The sequence below is a fragment of the Cygnus atratus genome, chromosome 1 (assembly GCF_013377495.2).
Source record: "Cygnus atratus isolate AKBS03 ecotype Queensland, Australia chromosome 1, CAtr_DNAZoo_HiC_assembly, whole genome shotgun sequence".
In the NCBI taxonomy this organism is placed as follows: domain Eukaryota; kingdom Metazoa; phylum Chordata; class Aves; order Anseriformes; family Anatidae; genus Cygnus; species Cygnus atratus.
Window position 1 is genome coordinate 180,000,069 of NC_066362.1, and position 8,124 is coordinate 180,008,192.

Genomic DNA, 8,124 nt, shown 5'->3' on the forward strand with positions numbered 1-8,124 from the left:
CAAGAACTTCCATTGAATGATTTCACCACACAAAAGACCTGTATCCAAACAGCTGCATATTGGCCAAGTAACTAAAGACATAAACATAAGCTACTTAATACCTCATTGTTCAACTCAGCAACAACACCATCTATTTCTAAATTCTTCTACTTAAAAAGTCATATAGATGACATGGTTAGGAACTTTAAAAGTAACACGTAACGATAACCTTTGACAATTTACAGAGAACTGGCTGTCCTTCCAAAATTGCAAAGAGTTCCAATGCTTCCTAGAGATTTACAAAATTAGATGTTATTTGCAGAAAAAAGGAGTTTGAAACAGCATTTTTGTTCCCCTCTTGTCAAAACAAGAAACAAATATTACCAGCAAAAAAACACTCAACGACTGACCATCACAAAATTGTATCTGAATTCCACCATTCTTCAACAAAGTGGAACTTTTCAGGAGTCAGCTTCCTAGACAGTAGATCAAACCCTTAATCTAACTGATATACTAGACTTTTTATAATGCCTGTTTTCTATTAATCATATTGAACAGCAGTTGCCACATCTCAATACTTAAGTTCTTGGACAGTTTTACATTAGCCATTTAAAAAAAATATTTTCTTCAGCCTTCATAAATTTGTAATAAAAATTTTCAAGTGTTCTTTCAGTCTTTATTACTGCAAGATGAAGGATTTGCTCATTGTTATATGTTTGTCTCTAATATTCAGCTTCATTTTTGCTACAGATGTACGTAACAGTTCTGCCTTTTCAGCGTCACTGTTGACAACTTTAGCACAGCCATCAGACATATGTCACTGTTCTTTTTCTTCCTGGTATTTTTAGAACTGCTCCTTAATTAGCCTCAAGAAGTTCCAAAGAAAATCTGGAGAGTTGTCTTTAATCATTTAAAAATAAAAAATAAGTAATTTATATTCTTTCCTACAAAGTGGCTGCTGCCCTTGAACCACTTCTAAATCAAGATGGGACTCCTCCATTGCTTACACCATCTTTTGGCATTCAGTTCTGCACATTCTAGCTAGCCACGTGTTCTCACACTTTTTTCCCTCCACTTTGAGAAAGCTCTCACAAGCTTTCTTAGAAATATATCAGTGATGTAACAACATAGCATGCAGAACTGAAGATTTGTTTAGTTCCTCATATTTTGCAGCTTCAAAGACAGGAATGGCATGTAGTTTAGCAGCCATCTTCTCCCATGACCTTATGAACCGTGACGAGAGAAGATAGTCGGTTCACAGGATGGAGAGTTCAATGACAGAGAGGAAAAACAATGGGCAGAATCTCTGTGCGTGTTTTCTTAGCATTTAACTCCTTCCCAAGAAACTAGAATAGCATGAGGGTATCTTGGGAAATCCTCTGGCAATATTTTCCTTTCCCTGACAAAAGAGGGGTGAACACAGATGAATCATAGGGGCATGTATCTCCTTATATTAATGTTGGTTTTTTTGAAAGGAAAACATTTTTTGAAAAAGAGCATGAGCTAGAGACTACCAAGCCAGTTTGATCTCAGAGTTCACTCAAACATCAGCACCTTTGACCAAAAGCAGTTTGTCTTTTACTTTTGTATTTTGCCCAAGGCTGTGTGCAATGCTTGCAGTAGAGGAGTACAAACGTCTCAGGCAGTTCCAGACCTAACTACATATTGTGATGTAAAAGACACAAGACCTATTAATGGCTTGCAGATGAAGAGGATTAGGAACAAAGGTCAACACAATTTCTGTGTAATGGGCTTCTATTCAGAATGTTCAGCCTTACTTAGCTAATTTGCTAAGTTACATGAACCAATTTCTCAAAAAAAAAACAAAAAAACAATTTTCCCAGAGACTGATTATATGATAGACACAACATATGTGCTTTAACAGATACATACAAGCACCCCGCAATCCTGCCCTCAGCCTATAAAGTTCGATTTGGTGCATTATTTGTAACAATAAATAAACCAGATATTGCAGAGATCTCCTGTATCCAAAAGCAGTACGTAGTCAATGACCATTTGGAATCGGTAGCCTTTAGCTTATTTGCAGAAGTGAAAGACAGCTGTTTGACTGATGCTGATCTGTAGGAAATGAAAGTACACAATTAAAAAGGTACACCTGATGAGGGAAAGCTGATACAGCCACGCCTCCCAGATGATAAATGAGAAAGGCATAACAAAGAGCTGAATGTTACATGTTGCTGCTAACACTACAGCTGCTAGAAGTGAATTCTCATTCCACATTATCTCATTCTCTCCATAATCAGTAATCTCCAGTGCTCTTACTTAAAAAGTCACACGCAATGTCTTTCCACCACTTCAGAGCAAGTGAACTGTATTCTCTGATGCAATAAAATATTGCTAATAGATTTGCACATCCCTTTTCTCACGTGCTTTTGTGCTGGATTGACAAGGGGGCTTTAACAAAGATCAGCCAATCCAAAAGCTATCATATAACTGGCCCCATATTTCAAAGTCCAGTTTTGCAGCATTGCTTCTTGGTTATCTATCAGTGTGTGGGGGTGTTAAAAACACAAAACAAAACATACCTGCTTAACACTTTCTTTCATCTAAATTAGGGTCTCTTGGAACAGGAAAGACAAGACACAAACATCACTATCAGAGGTTTGTTTGTTTTATACTGTAAAATAAACTGAAGATGTAATTTCACAACTGATTAAGTTGTTCTAAGACCATATTGCTCCAATCTATTGTCTAGCACCACTCAATTTTTTATTGTTTATTTTTTAAAAAACAATGTCATCTTCATGCAGTCCAAGTTTGTTTTGGACTGTTTTGTAACAAATACTATATTTATTCTCTTCTGTGAAAGGAGTGCCAAATTCATACATTACAATTACTTAAGTTCAGCCAGTTGGCACACTGCTGGAAATGTGAAGGACATTTCTTAAGAGAAAGGGTTGCAAAGGCTTAGACCCACATTTCACTTTGTCTGTCCAGGGCTGCTGAAAGGATGTCCTTACACATTTGCAAACTTAGTTTCTTCATTTCTAGTCACTCAGGAATTCTACAGCAGAAAATAATAGTGAAGTTAAATTCAGTCACCCCCAAAAGAAGCCCACCCACCTCTGCTGTTCATAAACTGGAAGGTTTGGGGTCTAGCACAACCTAGAATGCAGTGAGTTTGAAGATCAGGACAGTTCTGCTGTGCAGTGAAGATCATCCACAGTAACTTGGATACAGTAAGTGTTCTGCACATACCACCACGCTGCTCATACTGAAGTAGTTGCACAAGCATTTTAAGCATTGTAACGATGACAACAAAATCAGAAAACAATCAGTCTATCTCCAGGTGCTAATTTTTGCCCCTTGGCCACCCCCAATTCCCTAACAGAAGCAGAAGTATCAAGTGGCTGCAGTGAATTAGATGGGGGAAATTTATTCAGATAAAAGTAGCTGAGACAAGCACATAACTTCTTTTAAACCCCAACCAGTTCCCTGAACCTGCTTCACTAAGCAGCCACACGAATAGGGGAAGACTGAGTGACACAATGAGAACTGAACTCTTATTTTTTTTTATAATGCCAAATTCAAGTGTCCAGTGGACTGTGGATTCCCTGACCCTTCACCATAATGCCTATTAGCACAGACAAGCACAATATTAATAGGACAATACTGCTTCCCAAGCCTGCTCCTGCTGTTCTCCACACCTTCCTGCCACTTTTCACACCTCTACCAGTACAAAATCAGGCCAAAACAACTGTTGATGCAGCACAGTGAACTGTATCAGGAAAAAGAAAAATAATAATCAAAGGTTTTCTTCAGCTAAATCAGTTTTCACACAGGAGGCTGGGTCTAAGGACTATTTAGTCCAGAATGTTTTGTTGTGTTTTTTTTTTTTTTTTAAGAGCCCCAATGCTGAGCCTCTACACTAGTCTGCACCTTGACATGTGTTTACATTGTTTTCTATGGTTGCAGTCAAATTTCTTTTAGCATAGTTGAAAATGTGCACATTTCAGTTTGATCTGAAACTGGTTATTCCATCTATGCACAATAATTACTTATCTTTTGCTATATGACTCATTTTGATGGGCTTTGTTATGTCAGGTACAACTCTATGTCAGGCACTCACTACTTTGTGTTTGCATAGCTGTTACCAAGATCAGAACTAACCTATCAATCACTTGGCATCACAAAGAAAGCTTACAACTTACTCTTCACTTTGCTTTAAAAAATAAAAGGCAAAACAAAAAGTTGTGGTGCATCCTCTAATACATCTTTTAATAGTGAGAACACTGCAAATTAACTATATCTGGAAGATTATTTAGAAATTTTTGTCTGCTACATCTTAAGGAAAATATTTTGTGCACATACTTTAATTTGCATTCAAACCCACCAAGGCAATCAGAAGGGTCAGAATATTTTACAACCACTAGCTTTACTTCAGAAAATAGTGGTGAAAATTTATTTCAGATAAATATATAGTTATATTCTCATAAAGAAATGAAGATAAAAAGATTTTTGGGCATCCATTTATTTTAGGTTCCTTTCATGTACATCTACAGCCTGGTTTCCAATGATTGCAGGCCCTTTCAATTCAAGCACAACCATAATCACAGGCTTTCAGGACTCTGTAGTCATCCCAGTCACTGAAAACTGGAGAACACAGTTTTAGGCCTCTTGATTAAAGAACTGTAAGGGGGCTGTGGCACAGCAAAGACAATGCAAGCTGCTTGATTTCGTCTGGCATTATCTAGTATTTAAACCAGTCCCTTATCACTGCGTTCACACAACTATCTGGAATCAATGTTGGCAGTTGATACTGACACTCTAAGACAGAAACATAGCTAAAAAAAACCCACATTTCTACTACATAAACAGTCCATAAAGATGAAATCCATTACATTACCAGTGTCCAAATGCAGACCTTGAAGGATATGCCAGCTAGCGGATGGTTAAGAGTTTCAGCAGATTAGGCCAGGCTCCAAAACCCTCAAACTAGTTGGTAATTAACAGACATCTAGGTCCTCCACATGAAAGAAGGCTATTGTTTAAATGGTGACACAATTTTTTCCTTTCCGTTTCATAGCCAGTCTCTGCGTTTTAAGATTCCCTTAGGACAGTAACAGTTTATGACTTCAGAAGTTCCACTTCTCAAATAGACAGTTTTTCTGACTTTTAATTGCCAAGAATGAGAATATCCTTAGAACACAGGTAGAACAAAATCATTTTACAGGCTCAGTGGCTGTGAGACCCCAATCTGCCTTTTCTTTGATTGAATAGTTTGAAAAATTAATATCTAATACTAATAATACATAAAACCTAAGGTATCTACAAAAGCAACAGGTATAAAACATAGCCCTGCGGGCCTATAAATAGTCTGTGATAAGTCCAATTAGTAAGCAAAGTACCTGCAGAGAATATTAGTATGCATCTCCATAAATAATGATGTGTTGCAGCCAGACTTCTAGGATAAGCTGAAGGATGCCCCACTGAACATGTTTTGTAAAGAAGCAATGATCTGTATAAAATTATGATCTGTTCTCTGATCCGTTATCTTTGCCAAGATGGATTAGATGGGTGAAAAATAAAGGACTATATGTAATCCGGACTTAAGCTAATCGATGTAATAGAAGTGAATGCTATGTTAAAGCTACATTTTGAAAGAATGAGGTGTGGTTATCTATACTTATGTATAAGGGAGCAAGTTAAATCACAAAGAATAACAGGAGGATGTAGCAGAGAAGGAGCAGGTAATAGCACTCAACTGATACAAAAACACTTTAAGAAGAAAAGCATCATCAAAACAGACACAATCCAGACAGAAACGGACAAAAAAGTAAATGAGAATTATGAAACACAAAACCATCCCTGAAGAACTGGAAGAAGTGGTTAATTTTGGGCCAACTTCATCTCCTCCCATTCAAAGGAGCCCTTTATGGTCTGCCTGCCTATGCAACCATTCATCTTACTTCCCTAAATATGTCAAGAACTACAAAATACAAAAGTGAAATTAAGCAACTCAACAAATTATACCATTCACTTGCAGAGTCAACCCTTTCATTGTCATCTTAACAAAAGCGTTAAGAAGTGCGTAAGCACATGGAACAGGCTGTCCTCACCTTTAGATGCAGTTAGTCCATCCAGGTCTAGACTGTAAAAGCTGGTGGGAGAGTCCCCAGAAGCTTATACTGCTGCCAGAGAAGTGCTGTGGGCAGGTCTCCAGGATGTCAGATCAGCATTGCTTGCGAGCTTCTGCCACTTAAAAAGTTTGGGAAGAACTGAGCTTACCTGCTCAGCAGTAGGATTTGCTGCTGTGTTGTAGAATAACACTAGATGAAAGAGAAAATAAGGGAATTCAGATACTTCACAAAATTGCCTCCTTAAAGTCTTATCAGGCGTAGTCAGGCATATTAGTCAGGCATATTTCTACTGCCTTTTGCATCAACTAAGATGCATATTGTATGACTAATTTCTCATTTGTCTGAGAAGTATGCAGTCATGTGCTTCTGACTTCTGTCACTCCCAATTCCTAGTTAAAAGCTTTTGAGTGCTGCTAGCACTTTATAGGGGGTAACACAGATAACAGTATCGTATCTTCACACATAACTGACAGGTATTGGGCAAAAGACCCCATCATGGCAGATGGAACAACCTCTAGCAGATTGCTCAGAGCAAAGGGAATGCTTTTCTTAGCATTGTGTTATAACTCCATTGAGTTATTTTACTTCCTTCCAACTAAAATTATGCCCAGATTTCTAATACTTGCATTTCAATGAGTTATATCTGAATAAACCCTTGAGCTTATCTCCTGCTGGTGACTGTGAAGCATATGGCAACTATGTCATCATAAAAAAAACATTAACTTCCTAAGCACATCAGGCAAGCAGACATATATAGTCCTGCTATCCAAGCATAAATATGATTATTTAGCAACATTCATTGTTTATGAGATTGCTGTACCATCCCCATTTTGCTGATTAATGCTTACCACAGTTTCAAAACATGTATACAAACATTAGAGGCCATTTAGGAGACACTTATGTAAGGAAGGAAAACTTTATGAGGAAATCATCTTTTAAAATAACTTGTCATTAACACAATCACCATGATGTTTGGCTCCATATTCTTTGCATTTGGTGCAAATGCAATTTGCAATTGCAAAAAAACCTCATATACAATTCATAATGCCGCAAGCGTTTTGTAACATTCAGTAGTCACTTGGACATGTGTGTACACTGATAATTCAGTAAAATAAAATGACTTAATCTGCAATCATCAGCTTATAAGGCAGTATACTCCAGGAGCAAGGAAAGCTTGTACTAAATTTTAAAATAAACTATTATAGGACAGAAATCTCTCTTTTTAAAATGTAAACGACTACTTTTATTTGAAGATTCATCAGCACATTAGCAATGCTGAGTCACCCTGTTCCCAACAATGTTTTTGTTAGTTGTCTCATTTCTCTCTGTAGAGCTACACAGTACTCGTGGGCTAATCGGGGAACTTCAAACACAGCCACAGATGCAGGCATGCCTGTGTAAACATTTAGAAGGTTTTACAAAAGTACGAGGCAGATGCTGAACATCAAAATCTTCTGGAAGATCCCAAATCTAACTAGAGCGCCAAGTCACATAAACAGAGCATTCCACACAAATTTCTATTCTCTACCCCAATTAGAGAAATACTTTTAATAATATCCACAAGACTGGAAGCACTTTGACAGTGACTTGAGCATGTTAAGTTCATCTCTGTAATTTAAAGCAGTGACCAGAAAAAAAAAAAGTAAGAAAAAGTAGCAGTGACAAAGAGTACAGCACTGTTACCTTTCACTAACAAATGTTCAGCACTTAAACAACAACAAAAATAAATAAAAAAAACACAACCCCACCTCTTAAAAAAAAAAAAAAAAGGACTAATTATAGCCTCTGTAAAAAAACAAATTTGCATTGCCACAACACAAACACATTCAGGGCAATGCAAACTTGTGAATTTGATTGCATCAAAACCGTATCAATGAAAACATGGCAAACAACAGGGGCAACAGTAAAATAACGCAGTCATCTACCAAGTCTCTTTAATTTATTATCTGGGCTCTAAGTAAAGGCTCATACCACCCACCCCCCACCTCCCCCAGCTTGTTTTTATTTTCCCCACACGCACGCACTCAGCTTTATTTCCCACACT

At 37.4% G+C, this 8,124-nt stretch overlaps 1 protein-coding gene across 5 annotated transcripts in view; it reads right to left on the bottom strand.

Annotated features, from left to right (window-relative positions):
* Window positions 1-7,951, bottom strand: part of CAB39L (calcium binding protein 39 like) — a 62,812-nt gene extending 54,861 nt beyond the window's left edge. For 3 of the 5 annotated variants that reach the window (XM_035553355.2, XM_035553354.2, XM_035553357.2), the window contains exon 1: window positions 6,060-6,384. The gene's annotated coding sequence lies outside the window, so the exon portion shown is untranslated. Of the gene's footprint in view, window positions 1-6,059 lie in introns of all 5 variants that reach the window. The other 2 variants (XM_035553356.2, XM_035553359.2) reach the window with 2 other exon arrangements.
* Between the last annotated feature and the right edge of the window lie 173 nt (window positions 7,952-8,124).